This window comes from Phasianus colchicus, chromosome 8, assembly GCF_987193195.1.
Source record: "Phasianus colchicus chromosome 8, bPhaCol1.hap1.1, whole genome shotgun sequence".
NCBI classification, from domain to species: Eukaryota; Metazoa; Chordata; class Aves; order Galliformes; family Phasianidae; genus Phasianus; species Phasianus colchicus.
This window is the reverse complement of record NC_143443.1, coordinates 8,237,718-8,254,865: the sequence shown is the minus strand read 5'-3', so window position 1 is coordinate 8,254,865 and position 17,148 is coordinate 8,237,718. Positions and strand designations below refer to the sequence as shown.

The following is a 17,148-nucleotide window of genomic DNA, read 5'->3' as shown; positions in this document are numbered from 1 at the left end:
AAGCTTCCTGAGAATTCTTTGACAGACCACTGAATTGTAAAAAACCTGTACAAAACCAATATATTCTTAACATCACTGCTTTAAGGGCATCTTCTCTGAGAAGATCTGAATGATTCTTAGGATAAAGGTGCTGTAAAGATATATTCAGCATACTGCATGTACTCAAAATACAGATATTGTGTCTTTAATGTCACTTGTGTGCTGACCTGAGAGCATATTCAGATAAATTACTTCTATTTCAAAACTTGCAAAAAAAAAAAAGTGAGCTGCACAATACATAAAGTGAGCAAATGATCAAAAATGAAAATTAGGTCCAAGTTTTCAAATAAAAATCCCACTTGTTTGACAGCCTAGTAGGTCCATAATTATCATTGCATGTTTGAAGGCAGTGTAGAGGAAACACCAAAAAGTCCAGCATATCTCAGCCAGCATGCAGTCCTATCAAAACACAAAGATAAAACCATCACCATATAGATATTGTTTGTACTATTACATGGTCCTCTGCTTAGCAGTCAAAGTCACATTTGTCAAGACAAATGCTACTGGGTCCAGCACATCTCAATCTTACACATTTGAGTAGTGGCTATTTCTGCACTACCTCGACAAGTGGTGGTGCATGCCACTGATGGGTATCCACAACATACCAGTTCTCAATCGATTTACTAATTTGTAATGACATAAATTGATTGATAAGGACCGCAAAGCAGAGAAATCTAAGCTTCAGCAATAATACTTCAACAGCAGTAAGAAGATATGGTGACACCATCCTATGTCAGAATTAGCACAGATTTTCTTCAAGCTGATATTGATTGATTATGAGTATAGGAGTCTGCTGAAGATTATTCAAACTCGTGAAGACTTTATTAACAGAGGCACACAGAAACAAGATGCAAAATACTGGATACATAGGTTAAATTGCAAAATCCAAAGTGATCTCAATTTGGTCTCAAACTTCAAACATACCCTGAGAAGAAGCCATACACCTTCCACAATTCACATATCACTGTCTCACCTGATGCCTACAATCACAGAACTGTAGGGGTTGGAAGGGACCTCTAGAGATTGTGTCCAAACCTCCTTCCAAAGCAGGCTTCCTCCAGAAGGCTGCACGGGTACGTCTCCAGAGGAGACTCCATAACCTCTCTGGTTAGCCTGTCCCAGTGCTCCATCACCCTTCATCTCTCACATACTGGCATAAAACTTCCTATGCTCCAATTAATGGTCATTTTCCCTTGTCCTGTTCCCATAGACTACTGAAGAGAGGTTGGCCATGTCCCTTGGTCTCCCACACTTAAGATATTTATAAACATTAATCAGATCCCCTCTCAGTCATCTTAAGGCTGAACAGACCCAGGTCACCCAACCTTTCCTCGCAGGGGAGGTACTCCAGGTACTTTTACCATCTTTGTGGCCTTCTTCCAGCTGGACTCTTTCCAGGAGATCTGTCTTTTTCGTACTACAGAGCCCAAAACTGGATGCAATACTCCAGGTGAGGCCTCACCAGGGCAGAGTAGAGGGGGAAGATCACTTCTCTTGACCTGCTGGCCATGCTCTTTTTTATGCACCCCAGGATTCCACTGGCACTCTTGGCCACAGGGGTATACTGCTTGCTCATGGCCAACCTTTCGTCCACCAGGACCTGCAGGTCCTTCTCTGCAGTGCTCCTCTCCAGCAGGTCATGCACAAACTTGTACTGATACCCACATTTACTTCTTCCCAGGTGCAAGACTCTACACCTGCTTTTGTTAAACCTCATCTAGTTTCTTACTGCTCAGCTCTCCAGCCTGTCCAGGTCTTGCTGCATGGCAGCACAGCCACCAGATGCATCAGACACTCCTCCCAGCTTTTTATCATCAGCATACTTGCTGAAAGCAGACTTTATCTCCTCATCAAGGTCATCAATGAAGCTATTGAACAAGACCAGATCCATCACCAACCCCTAGGGGAACACTGCTAATCACAGGTCTCCAACTGGACTCTGCACCACTGATCACCATCCTCTGAGTTCAGCCAGTTCTCATTCCACCTCACTGTCCATACATCTATCCCCCATTTTCTCAGCTTTGTAACCAGGATGACATGGGAGACAGTACCAAAAGCCTTGCTGAATTAAACAGAGACAATACCCACTGCTCTCTCCCCATCTACCCAGCCAGTGATGCCATCATAGAAGGCTACAGGGTTGGTTGAGCATGATTTTGCCTTGGTGAATCCATGCTGACTACTACTGATAACTTTCTTTTCCAATTGCTTGGAGATAGCAAAGAACAAGCTGTTCCATCACTTTTCCAAGGACAGAGGTGAGATTGACTGGTCTGCAGTTTCCCAGATCCTCCTTCTTGCCCTTTCTGTAGTGACACTGGCTATCCTGCAATCTTCAGGCACCTCTTCTGGTCTCCACGACCTGTCAAAGATGACAAGAGAGCAGTTCAGCAAACACCTGTCAGGTCCCCCAGCACACGTGGACATAACTGCACTCATGACAGATCTCTCCTCTCTCAGGACCCAAGGGAATTCCAGATACCAGAGTTCCTCACAGTCAATGGTCTGGACAGCCCTTCTCCCCTTGGGATCACCACCCAAGAGCCCACATGAGCCCAGAAAGGCTGTGCCCCCTTGGTCTGGGTTGTTGCCTCAGCCCAGTTGCTGTGACAGGTGCCAACCATGGTAATTATAAGAGGCAGCAACAACTTAGAGTTCTCAAAGGAGGAGAGAGGAGGGGAGAGAGAAGAAGAGGGGAAGAGAGGAAAGGACCCTCCCTGCTTGCCCTCCCTGCCCTATGAGAACTGTCTGTGCTAACTGCCAAGCACTCCCATTGACAAGCACACCCTGTTTGCATGTCCTGCTTGCGGTGCTCCTGTGTTGCTGCACTGCCTAAGGGGAGTTGCTTTTATACATGCCAAGGGTTGGCTGCCATCAATCCCAGCTCCCCTTACACCACAGCAGCACAAGCACAGCTCCTGCCAGATCAGGGGGTGGGGGGGGACATCTGGGGGCTGCCATGCTGATCAAGGGCTGCAGTTTTGGAGGTTGGTTCTTTTTACTTCTCTGCCAGGATCCCTTGTTGCAGTTGATCCATCTGAGGTCCTCACTAAAAAAGCCATAACGTCACCATTACTTTTGGGGTAGCCCTCATGTTTTCACAGTTCATGTGTAGATTAGCAACAGTGTAATTTTGCAACTGAAAAAATTTGAAAGAGATACCTTCAATTTGCTCTGAAAGAGGAAGGTGATTAGAATATTGATTTAGGTCTCTCAGATCAGGCTCCTTTTAAAATATTGGGGTTTTTTTGATTTTTTTTTTTCTCTGAAGATGACCACAATAAAAATATCTGTTCTGTTTTTAAATGTTACAGAGAATTAAAAACACCTCCCAAAAGCAGGACTAAGTCTGTATCTCCTATATCACGTTCTTATGCAGTAAACAAGCAACATTCAATGAGCAAGTTTCATTTTATCTTGACTGTTCTACCATGACGACGACTAATTCTGGTTGTTGTATAAACAAGGGATTAATTTATATTTTTTTTTAACTAAGGTATGGCAAATAAAGACATTAGATAGAAAATTTAAAATGAACTAAGAAACATTTCATATCTTCAAACAATGTGCAATTAATTTGTGATAGGATTTTATGCTCAGTTAAATTTAGATGTTGAAAAAGAGTTACTACATATGCAAAAGCTGCTAAACACAGGGAGCTACCTATGGCTGAACTAGGCACTGAACTGCAGCTTTCTGAAGGACAGAAGGATACCTTGTGAAATGTACATTACAAATTTGTCTTGCTTGATGTTTCCTAAGCATTTGCTGTCAGCTACTGTTAGACATAAGAAAATGGACTAGCTGAACTTCAGAACTTTATATGGACAATCTTAAATATTAACCTCACATACTTGCAGTACTTGATTTCAGCATTTTGAGTATTCCATAGAGGAGAAAAGACATCCACACCTGCAAGATAAGTTCAAACATATTCCATATAGATGGGAAACATTACTGTAATGCTTAATTAAATTACGTGCATCACTGTGCATCAGCACTCGAATCTGTCTGCAGCCAATGATGCACAGTGTGTGCTAAGCTGAGGTAGTAACACTAGTATTAATTATAACCACAGCTGAAAGTATGACAAGACAGAGTTTGGAGGTAAAAATCCATTATCTTCAGTCCGTACTCCAAGGAATAAGAATGTCCCCTCACATTCTAATAATATTTGGACAAATTTATTTCATCTTTCTGTGTCAGTTTTCTAGAATAACAATCTCTTCTGAGAATTCCGGATTGCAACAAAAACATCAGACAAAACAAACTGATTCATGCTCATTTAAGAAAACTTAACTATGAATTGATGCACCTAGACAGCAGTTCAACACTACTAAAAATGAAAAGTTAAATTAAAACAGACAAAATTAAAGACACAGGAAAGTAAATCTGCAAATGTAACAAACAGAGGAAAACTAGCAGGTAATTAGATTTTCTGATTTCTCTTTAAGTGTTTTTCTGGTTGTACACCAGGCAGTTAAGACTTCACTGGGCTTCAGTTTACAGCTGGGGACAGTTGAAAGTGTGAGACTTTAGGAAGAGTAAAGGAAATTCTGTTTATTTTTTTTTTAAAGAATATGGTGAAAATTACTGTAGTATGAACCCAGATTTTAAGGTACAAAGAAAATGACTAGCACTGCTTTCAAGAAACGCTATTTGTAAGTCATAGCTTTTTTGAAGTGCAGTTCTTTAACACAGTATAGCAATAAGTCATCACCAAAGCAACATCACACGTCTACCAGGAAATATCAGTGAAGAACCATAAAATGCACCAGTATTTTTCTTCCATTAATTCCATGAACAGTTGTGGGCACAGAGACCTAAAGTCCAATCAGTAGTTATAACTATTAAATCATGAATTACACAAAATCAGTTGCCTCTCATCAGAGGAAGTAAGTTTCTCTATAGTTAAAAATCTTTAATCAGTTTATCCTTCATTGATTTGTCATTCTTTCCCAGAATGAGTGCAATACATTAAAAGCTGGGGCAGTAAGTTTCATAGATGCCAGGCTCAGGTAGACTTAATTCTGACTTGACCCAGTCACAGCTTCCAAACACCGAGAGCAGACATCACAGGAGCTGCCATAGTAACCACAGCCTTAATACACTGTCCATTCAGCAGCAGTATCACTGGGGCCACAGTGCATCTTTAGCAAGTTTTTAAGTCATATGAACAAAACACACAACAGTATAGACTGACTGGTCATCACTCTGAAGACAGAACACTTTCATAGTAAAACAAATACTAACCAGCATTTCTCCTCACTTTCCTCCTTCCTTTTCAAACACAGTTCATCCTTAAAAAAAAAACAAACAAACCTGAGTGGTATTTCCTTATGACTGACATTTGCTCAGCTTTTCTGAAGTAGACCGTATTATCCTAAATGCAGTTCATTAGAGCTTGAGGAAATTAGGCCTTCATTGCTGCCCTGCTCACACCTTCCCCAACAGAAACCCATCCAGAAGGTGCACATCTCAGAGCATGTCTTCTGCACGTACGCATGCCAGCATATGGCAATTGTTGCTCACAGGGTGAAGCCAAGCATTTCACAGCTCAGATAAGCATCCTGGAAGATCAGTATGGGAAGAAATCTTCTGCTATTCTTATCAGGAATCAAGGCTGCACAATGCACTACTTCTGATGAAGCAAACATAGAAATTTGTGAAAACATTCTTTTTTTCTTTTCTTCTCAAGTACTTTGGGAGGACCACACATTAACACATATGATAGTCTCATCTCAGTAACCTTCAGGACAAAGAACCCTCAGGCAGCATGAAATTGGGTTGTGGCTCTGATTTCTTGGGTCCTAGGTTTTCCAGCTCAGATAGAGTGCAATTACTTAAGATCTGAATGTAACAAGAAACATCTACAGAGGCTTATTGTGAGAGTTAATTCCTAATGTTTACATTGTCACTTCCATCAGCATGGATATTATAGGAGAGAAAGTCATAACAGTATTTCATGAACACTGTTCCCCCATTGCAAGAGGGGAAAAAAATTATGGCGTATACCAGACTGTTCACTTTTCATTTTATCTTTTCCTCCAGTTTACGTGTGCTGCAAAGGCTCATTCATCACTCTTGAGTTCTCATCCCCCTAGCAGTTGTTCTAGTTTCTCAGGAACTTTTAAGCATCTTTTTATAGTAAATACAACAGAAAACTGTTCTCAGAAGAACTGCAGGAAAAAAGGCATCTATTCTTTTGGAAGCTGTGCTTCCCAAAGAGCAGGCAAAATCTCTAATAAAATAAACCTTGAGTCAAACATGGTACACATATATTAATCTTCTCCAAGCACTACTGTAGTATTTAAGGCATTCAGAGGCACAAAAACATAACTGTTAGAATCTTTGCAAGAGTATTTCCAAGTTCAGCAAGATCTTTTGAATGCAATCTTTTTTTTCCTTCTTTTTTAAGTAGTAACAATAGCAAAATCTTATGAACTCAATCTTTTTTTTTTTTCCTTCTTTGGTTAAGTAAGTAACTGTGCCAAGTGTATTTTCTCTTTAACATACCGTCACTTTTTTTTTTTTGAATGTTTATTCATATGTGGAAGTGGCAGGAGCATCTTCATTATAAGTCAGAGTTAAACAGTTCTGAGTAATCCAACCGTAACTGTTTCCTTACTAAATAAACTCTTGAGCACGTCACAAAACATACTGGTAGATAGCACAACCTTCAGGCTCAAAATAATCCAGATCAAGTAAATTTGAGTATTGGAGGCAGGTACAGTATAAACCTTTGCAGAGACTGAAATTTACACTTCGCTTTCAAAACAACACTCCACATGACAGTTTTTCAGATAATGATTTCAATGAAGGGACAGCTAGCATTCAACACTCATTAAGATAATAATAGAGAGGTAGAAAGGATCACCACTCCTCATTTTCAGAATGGAAGGATAAAACCCAAACAGTCGGAGTAGCTTCACATAGCAAAAAACAGAAAGTCATCCAGAAATAAACTGATCACACATGTTTAGGCAGACTAATAGCACAAACAAATCCATACTGGATTAGGATCAGGCAGCTTGATAAACATTCATCTTACGCATTTTAAACATTTAGACCATTTTAAAAATGAAATTGCATCTATTCCAATCTTTATGTCCCTTTTTCAGAAAGCATCCATCCTGATTTGAGGCCTAAAGATCCACCTAATTAATTGCTACGATGTGGTATCTAAGACCAAAAACATTCAGCAGTATTAGAGTGAGTGAGAATAAATAATACCTTTACACCTGAGCAAAAGTTCTGTCCAGAAAAAGATAAGTTGTCCAGTACTTCCAGGAAACCTTTCAGACTGTAGGTGATTATGGCACATTTTTTATCATTTGTCTTTTCCAGGGTACAAGGCATATTCTTAAAGTTACCATAGACTGGATTTAATAACTAACAGTGAAGTGCCATAGCCATTTCTACAGCAGTTTGTTTGTAAACTGCTGTAACAGTCTGGCTATACAGGATATATTTTGATGCTTGCATCAACAGAATCTCCATGTAACATAGGAGGTGCCAGAATGTGTTTTAAATACATAATACAGATATCTGTGATTAGCAACCTTCTTAATTTAGCTGTGCCTTTTTTAACCTTACTGTAGCTAACTAGTAGTGAGGTGGATGGAGCCAGCCAACACCTACCTTCTACACTAGCTGTTCACAGCCTCAAGAAGTATATTCCAACTGCAATTTCAATTCTTCCTTTCCAGTGTCTACCTTTCAATCAACAACTTCACTTTTGAGTTTGTGCCCAAAAGCCCAAGTGGAAAGCAGGAAGGCTCCCTGGTAGCCAGCAGACTTCTCAGCTGATTCAATCCCCTGCTCTCCCCATTAGAATGGCATGCTACATCATTTATTTCAGTTCATACTATTGCAGTTACAAGCTACATTTCTACTTTCACCTTTTAAAAATAAGCAATTTCTAATCCCACGTCACTCAGTGTGTCACCTACCCTTTTCTTGAAAAAACCCCAGGGATGGAGAAAGTATTTGAAAATAGGACAGAAAATAGAAAACTGACTTGTAATATTACAATTTAAACTATAAACCTTCAGTTATTTAAATCACATAAATGAAACCTGGTCTTCATAGAAATAAAATGGTTCAGAAAGGTTGTTAATTCCATTTGCATCTCTCCAACTATTAACATGCATTTTATTTGGTGTGAGGAGTGCTTCATTCGAGTTGACCAAAAAACAAGGGACTCCATTTCTCACAAAAATAAATCCTTCCAATTTGCATTTGATCAACATTTACAGCCAAGCAGCTCCTATTGCAGGCACAAGTTACCTTACAACACACCAAGGGACCACTCCAACCTAGTCATGTCACCTAATCACAAGAGCAGGCCCAAACAGAAGCAGCACATCTTAGAAATAAGCTACAAAAATAATGGCACAAAGAGATGGAAACATTTACATGAATGATATATGCTATTCATCTCCTTTACATACCTTAATAACCTCCAAACAATTACTATTTACTTTTTCTTTTTGAAGCCTTCTTTTTGTTTCCAATACCTGGTCAGTTGCTTTCCTCCCCCCCTGTAAACCACAACCTAGAAACAGCATACCTAATTTTGGTTGAAGATGTCAGCCTAATATAGCATCAGTGACTGTGCATTCTATTCTAACAGTCACAGGACTCCTTCAGTGTGGTCCCTTAAACCCACTAAAAAAAGCAAGTTCACATATGTTATCCTGCAAATTACCGGTGAATAGATGTCCAGGAGAAAGTTTTCAAGGTTTTAGGGCTGAGAAAAAGAAAAAAGTCAAGAAATACTTGTAGATTCAGAATGAGAGTTCTATAATATAAAACACTGTGCTGTACTTAAAAATAAAACAAATAGAAAAGAAGAATTCTTTTCTACAGCACAACTTTATTAAAGATTACTCCTTCTGAACCGGAATTTATTATTTGGAATAAAGTAGTGTTTGCTGCTATATATAAACAAGTAGTCCAAACCAGCTATACTCATATCCTCAGGCACATTTAATTTTGATGAGACAATACACTTGCCAACCAATTAAATCCTATTTTTTCACATTTGGCTCAAAGATCTCTCCCAGTATGCCATACATTTTGCCTTTGTTTTTGTATAAATTGATGCGTCTAGACACAGTATTACATTTCTCTAAAACTGCAAACTCAATATTTTATGCAGATGATTAATTTTAGCTTTTCTATAGTAACGTAGAACTCCTTTCTCACTGCATATCTAGTATTATTTTACATAAGCAGAAAACCATCTATAAGCACCTCCTGCATTTACTTGGCTTCTCCACTCACAAAGTGATGAGCAGATGTCCCCAAAAATCAACAAACAACTGCAAACTATTTGTTCTGGAAAGCTTTCATCCATCCCTTTCCCTCAGCAGCTCCTCCATTGAAAGCCAAAACAAAACTACAGAGAACCATTCACTCTCAGGATGGCTTCAACTTTCATTCCTCTGCTTTTTCAAGAGGAACACCAAGGTAGAAATCCCAATTAACAATCTGAAAGAACTGCACAGGCAAAGAATACTTAGGTATGCCACTGGATTTGTAATATTTGCACACTGTTTCAGCAAACAAGATTACAAAACTAGAAAGCTTTTTAGTATGCCTTTCAAGCCTTGTAGAAGTGAAAGGAAGGCTGCCATCTGAAAGCTACTGATTTCCTGTATGCTGTGCTCTACTTGCTACCTATGTGTACACAACACAGCTGCCAGATTTAATAACCATGTCAGCCTGCGTTCCCCATATAGTAGCAGAGAGATGACAGGATGAAGATGTAGCCAGCGTTTTAACCTGCAGCTGTGGCCACATGATGCCCTGAATGAACATTATTTATTATTATTAAGAAAAAAACAAGGCAACACTATTTGCAAAAAGGATTTCAGGAATGTGAATCCATACTTGCCTCCAGTGACACTGAAGTACATTTAAGAAATGGTTCCTTTCTTCATCAGCTAACAAATCCAAGGACTTGAGTTAATTCCTTTTCAAAACATCCTGATCTTTAATTACATATTTTGTCAAGCAACATGTGCTTGAACCCCAAAAGGACAGAATCATTAATTGACAAATTAATTGAGAATACTCCTCTCCAGAAGGAATTATTTCCATACCTGTCCTTGCTGACTTCTTACAGAAAAGCAGGGTTAATAAAAGATGGAAATTCTCACTTACCATTTAAATCCTCCCATGCACAGCAGTTCCAAAAACTCAGGACTTCCTTATCAGATGTGTCCACTTCACTGCCAACACAGAGCATTTCCATACCTCCATCTGCACAACCAATTCTGTAGAAGGGAGAAGCAGGCAGAATTAACATGCTAAGGGAAGGTGTCAGTCATACAGTCCAAATCTACAGACTAAATAAACCCAGAAACATATGGCTTACTTGCAACAATGCAGTGATGTTGCAGAGATCATATGACAGCTGTGCACACTTCTCTCTCTCATTTTTTCTTTTCCCTTCACTTCCCCTGGAGGCACCTATCTCAGCTGGGAATGGTTTCTGTGGAAACTACTTACAGGCAGTTTTCCCCTTGGAGAAAGTGTAACTGCGTGGGAAGTGAGGAGGAAAGAAGGCATTCAGCTGACTGACATTATGGCACAATGCAGCAGTCAATACTGCATATTGAACTACAGAGGATTTTTCAGCCTATTTATTCTTCCAGCAACAGGGATCTCTCTACATCTACTCTGTTTGAAACTGAACTATCAGCCTCAATGGTTCTTACTGCATATTATGAAATAGTGCCACATTATAACTCAAGGTAAGTGCCTGAAAGGAGCTGTACAAGTCAATGAAGCATGGTGTGCAGTAGAGCAAAACTTTAAAAGGCAAATTGCTGCCTATAAGGCTTTCCCCTCAGCTCAAAAGGAGGCAAAGCCACCCACAACCACAGCAGGAAGAGCAGATCTGATGGATCCTATCTTTCATGAGGGTGGATAGTGATAGGACAAGGGGGAATGGTTTTAAACTGAGACAGAGGTTTAGGTTAGATATTAGGAGGAACTTCTTCACCCAGAGGGTGGTGAGGCAATGGAACAGGTTGCCCAAGGAGGTTGTGGATGCCCCATCCCTGCAGGCATTCAAGGCCAGGCTGGATGTGGCCCTGAGCGGCCTGGTCTGGTGGTTGGTGACCCTGCACATAGCAGGGGGTTGAAATTAGATGATCACTGTAGTCCTTTTCAACCTAGGCCATTCTATGATACGATTCTATGATTCAGAGACACCCTATGAGCTGCTTTCTTCTACTCTTACAGAAGCATCTATTCACAGAATCACAGAATGGCCAGAGTTGGAAAGGACCCTCAAGGTCCTCACATTCACATTTTTCAAATAACAAATTTTAGTCAGCTCATTTCCTCAATTCTGTTCATATAAGTGAAAAATTATCTTCACAGACACTGTAAAACAATTGAACTAGAGGCTAACATCCATACAAGTCTCCTGTCAGCCCTTTCAAGCAAGACTTCACTCTACAGCAGGTAGCTTCACACCATCCTGACTAGAAATGGGGCTTTGATGCATAGTACAAAGAAATAAACGTGTGTAGAAAGGCCCACTTGTAATTCAGGAAGGAAAGATAAACAGCAAGAGAAGCATCCCCAGCCTAGAAACGGCTCTTACATAATCATTTACAAGAAATTACTGCCTTCGTCCATAATCCAAGCCCTTTTAATCTTCCTCCATCCATGAGATGTTATCCTTTGTCTTAGAGCTGGAACTCAGAACGTAGGAAGCTCAAATCTTTGTAAAGTGTTTCACCCACGTGTGACAGCTTTCCGTGACTGCATTCTTCTGTGGAAGCAGGATTATTTTCCCCAAGCAGCAGGCATTTGTCCTCAAGCACTCACCAGTATAGACCACGTAGGTATCTCCAGTTAAAAACAGATGGAAAATACCATAGTGCTTTTTTAAAAAAAAACAAACAGAACACCTCTGTACATGTTTCAGTGAAACTGCTACATGCTTATTAATTCCCTAGATCTTCAAAAATGACTCAAAGCCTCTGATTAAAATGCTTTTTGTTTTAAAGATCCAACAGCATCCTAGTATAGCACAGTAGAAAGTACAGCAATGACAGCAGAGCAGCAAGGCACCATACTGCAACATGCAAGGATTTACACAAACACAACAGCCGAATAAAAGAACAAATGCACACTCAGAAGATATCAGCTACACAAGCAACTTCAGAAAGAAAATCTCACCTCCACTGCCAACCCTTAAATGAGGTCTGGGAAAGGGTGGATCCTGGCTCCAGCCCTTCCAGTCACTCAGGTTCACTGCATGCACCTGAGCTTCCCTTGGGTTGGCCCCGCCTTCCCACCAGATGCTCAGTCGCTGCTTCAAGCTGTGACTTAGCATTTCCACTAAACCCAGAAAGTAACCACACACAAATAAAAGCATCTGTTGAAGAAACCTCCTATAAAATTCCATTACAAAAATTAACCATTTATTTAGGACTTGTAGGGCCAAATGCTGTTTAATAAGACAAACTGAACAGTATAAATCAATGAGTTAGTCCCACAGCATTCTTTCCTCTGCAACAAGTCACCTAAAGGTTGTGCTTACAAAGACGTGTCCATTTAACCTGTGACATGGGTGCGCAAAGGAGACCAACATGAGATGGAAGAATGCAGATGAAAGAAGAATATTTTGTGAGAATCTAGGCAAAATCCAACTAAGATGATTAATAGCAGGAAGAGTTCTCTTAAGAAGGGCTAGTTCTCATTTCAAATTAGGATAGTAAAACTGATTCATAATACTGTGAGGTTGAAATGCAAACGGGAAGACATGGGATGGAAATGGGCAATCCTATCTCACTACACATGCATTATTCGAGCAAGAATTAAAACTGAGCTCAAATCTATGCTTTGCTGCTCGCAGTGTTTGCTAGCTGGTGAATAGATATTAACTGAGTGAAATGTTTAGGGATTTGACATTCGTTGGCAAGAAGAAAGTTAATCATCTGCATTCTTTGCAGCTGCTGATACTCAGCCAGCACACTCCTACTCTGATGTCAGTGGTTTGAATGAGGGCCATACCCTAACTGACAGTTTAATCCCAGAAAATCTCTGTTGAATTATTAGCTGAGGCTCCAACTTCCAGAACTGCGTGCTGCTCCTCAAGGAAACTGGAGATTTCCTAGTTTCCAGTTCAGACAAGGAGGATTTTGCAACCATTAAACCCTGCTCAAAAGTCCAAACGTACTTTCAATGCAGGATTTTTTACACATATTCACCACCGGTACAAGCCCTCAGCTAAAAGAACAGAATTCCCCAGTCCTTTGGGTGACTAGAACTGGGTTGTGTCCGTAATAATTATTAACTGTCGCAAAATGCCACCTTGGCACTGAAGGAAAGCATTCAGAATAGTAGAAAATATTATAGCAGTACTTCATCTTCTCCTCCTCTGGCTGGAAAGCTGGTCTGTTCAGCTTTCAGCCTCTAGCAGATATGATCATTTAAATATAAATGGAAAAGATGATCATGACCCATTTGTCTGTATTATCAAGTGCATTTTTTAGTCCAGTAGCCAGGTGTCCATTATGTGGGCTACTAAGTGATTTACACTGATTGAATATGCACTGTGTGTGGCTATTGCACATTTTATACACTGGCTGTATAATGAATGCATGCTGATTATGCTCCAAATATCAATGAACCCCATTACCTAAGCCACTAAGTCTCAATACAAAAGCCAGAAAAACAGCTGTTGCTTCACTACCTTAAAGAAACATTTGCTGTTTTGATCTCAAACTACTGTACATTGAAATAAATGACAGATTTATATCAGTGAAGAACTGGCCCGTGAGTTGAAACTGTTTCTTTTAATAATTGTTGATTTCTTGGGCTCCAGATCTTGTATTCCAGAGCAAGGTCTCGCCCCAGATATAGGAAAGCAGACAGGAATCCAACTACTTCATGAATGTGAGTGACTTTTAAGATGGAGCCATGAGGATGAAAAGTCTGGGGAAAAAATAGATAAATTTCAGAACTGAAACCTAAGGACGTTTCCAAAACATCTTGCAGTAAAAAAATGAGTCCTGTCATACACAGCCAGAATGAATTTGTTGTAAGGAACAGCTGGTAATGACTGCAGAGGAATTACTTGATAAAAAGATTCTGGTTGAAAGCAATGTGTGGAGGACACCTAGTCCAAAAACTGTTTCCACACAGTGCTAACTTCAGTTCATGTTTTGAGATCCCGGACCTTGTTTCTCTGAGTTCCAGTGTGCAAAGTCTGCTCTGAAAGTAATGCCTCCTGTTTTACAGCAGTGGGCCTTTACACATACAAGAACAAAGAGGTATGACCACCGCAGGAAACAACTGCAGCTCTATAGATGGAGGGCAGCTAGAAATTTAGCCAAGAGCCTCACTTAATAAGTTCATATTGCACTTCAGGCCTCTCATGCATGTGTAGTTGTCTGACATCGCTGCACAACCCTGCATTCACTACACTGCTGAGACTGCTTAAAGGAAGTTCTTAAAGCTAAGACTGGAAAAACAGGATGTCATGATTTTATGTTTTTTTGATTTTCAGTATTCCACATCAAAACATCATGTACTGGAATTAAAGTGTTAATGCTTCAATTCTACGTACCTACCCCTATACATTACGGAAGTCATGGGATCTGACCCTTCCGGGTGGGGCGGTCTCTTACTGCCTGGCAGTGGGTGCTGGAGGTGCTTTCCTAGCCATTCCAAGCTTTTCAGGTTTGACTCGGTCTCAGGAACTCTCTCTCCTATCTTATTTGATTTATTAGTCTCAATTTCAATTTTGTATTATATTGTATTGTATTATATTTCAAGATTGTATTATATTGTGTTACCTTGCATTCCGATATCATAGTTAGTAAAATAAGTTTACCTCCATAGATTGTTGCCACTGTTTTTTTCCTCCCTTCCTTCCTTCCTTCCCATTTTGTGGGGCCAGGCAGGGGGTGGGGGGGCAGGGGCCTACTGCCCCCTGTCACAGGCATAAATTGATCTAGTTAACTCTGTGACACAGGAAAATCAGAGGAGGATGAAGAATAAGCTTATTCTTCAGTTCACTGAGCATGTACCATACAAAATACTTCTTCCTCTCATGAGTGGCAGATAAAGTCCCACAGCCATTCACCTACTACCACTGTTGCCCAGTAAATCAAGTTCCTTACTATCACGTCTACGTGTTTCACGAACACCTGCAGGGACAGCAACTCAACCACCTGCCTGGGCATTCTCTGGCACAACTCAAGGCTGTTCCCTCTAGTTCTATCAGTAGTTATCCAGGAGAACAGGAGAGAATTGGATCTGTTGGAGTGCATCCAGAGGAGAGCCACAAAAAAGTGTTTCAAGGGATGGAACAGCTGGGGCTGTTCAAACTGGAGAAGGCTTTGGATAGACCCAATAGCAGTTCTATTGTGGAATGATTGATCCAACACAGTGGTTGAAGAGTTTTTCATGAAGCTTTGAAGGGATTCCATTAATGTGTAGTTGAATTTGCCCATTTTACATACTGGAAAAATCTCTTAAAAGAGAGCCACCTTTCCATACAAAGAATTGGAGGATGTGTGAATGGCTCATGGCAACAAGCTGAAGATGAGACTCCTTGTGTGTAAAAGATGAAAGATCAGGTCAGGACTCCCGGCCCTGTAAGATGCACTGGCTGTAGCTTCATTCCATCCATCTAATTTACAGTTGTATTCTTGTTTAGTTTCAGCAAGGTCATCCAAACTTTTGAAAGGATAAGAAAAAATTGAGAGGACAGTTTTTTAAGAACCGATTTGATAAAGTTTTTTATTTGTTGGATTTCTCACAAATAAGCCACCAGAGCATCTCCAAGGAAAAAATTATGTTTCGGTGTTCTTTCTTCTGAAGGCTGCTTAGCAGTCCTATACTACTGTCCATGGTTTGCTGTGACATCCTTGATGGAACAGAGAATTTAGAAGCTTTCCTTTGCTTGTCTTGGCTGAAGTGCTGAGCTTTGCTTTTTGTGATCTTGAGTGGATGAGGTTAGAGTTGGGACTTGCCTGTAGTTCTAAGGAAGGTGTACTGATTTTTATGTTAGTATTTTGTGAAGCGTATTTTGATTGCTGAAGTAGCTGTGAGATCACTGTTAATAGAAATGTGTTAGTGTGCAGTACCTATTTCTGTGGTGTATCCAAGTTGGAGGTATACTTTAAAAGTTCTTCAAATCTCTCTGTTGAGAGGATGATGTAAAAAGGCACATTTACAGAATTTACTGAGTTGTTCACGGAAACAGAAAGAGCTCCTGTAAAACTGTGGTTTGAGGCCAAAATGCAGAATGATTGTGATATCCCTTGTTAGGTAGCTGGAGGTTTTCCTAGGTGTCTTGTATTTTAAAATGCAGAAGGGGGGACAGAAGGATCTATTGTCTCTTTCTTGATTAAGCAAGGAGACTTTACTGGAGATCAGCTGATGTGTAAGAGAATACTAACCTTGGCAGGCTAACAGGTGATGTTACTTCAATTTTAGGTCCTTTAACTTTTTTCTTTTTTGAAATGAATGCAAACTTAATCGTGTCACGAGGAATACTTAATGTAATGTTGAGTGAGAAGGAGGAAAATAAAAGGAAATATTTAGCAAATGAAGTCTATATATTTGATGATCCGCAATAAAATTGTATTTTTTTGACAGTTGTTATTAGAGTAAAACTCTGAAAATGATGTTTTTAGAAGTAACTTTCCACTGGAGACAGACAAAATGGTAGAACAGTATACAACCAATTTAATAACATACAAAACTTTGCTTTTGTAATTAGTCTTTATTTTGAAAAATATGTAGTCCAGTTCACCTGTCTTCCACTTGGCCTTATAGTGATCTGTTTGTATAGAATACATGTAGATTTGCTTTTAAGAATAAAGATGACAGAACTTAAAAGTCTTTAGTGAAGCACTCTGTAATGTATCTGTGCAGAACTGGGGAAGCCTCCAGTGATTTCCAGCATCAGAGGTCACCTTTCTTCTGCTAGCTTAGAGGTCTTTTCTTTAATGTCCTATTTTATGCATTGTCAGATATCTTTTTGTTTGTATGCTTAGAAACTGAGAACTAAGTTCACAAAGGACTGGATTTTGTAAAATGTGATTTTTATGGGGGGACTAACGA

General features: G+C 39.8%; 1 long non-coding RNA gene across 1 annotated transcript; it reads right to left on the bottom strand.

Moving 5' to 3' along the window:
• Positions 1-271: 271 nt before the first annotated feature.
• On the bottom strand, positions 272-10,748 carry LOC149917004 (uncharacterized). The gene is made up of 3 exons (XR_016468684.1): positions 10,427-10,748; positions 10,213-10,325; positions 272-2,404 (listed from the first exon to the last, which is right to left on the bottom strand). It is a non-coding gene; the product is annotated as an uncharacterized LOC149917004 (long non-coding RNA).
• Between the last annotated feature and the right edge of the window lie 6,400 nt (positions 10,749-17,148).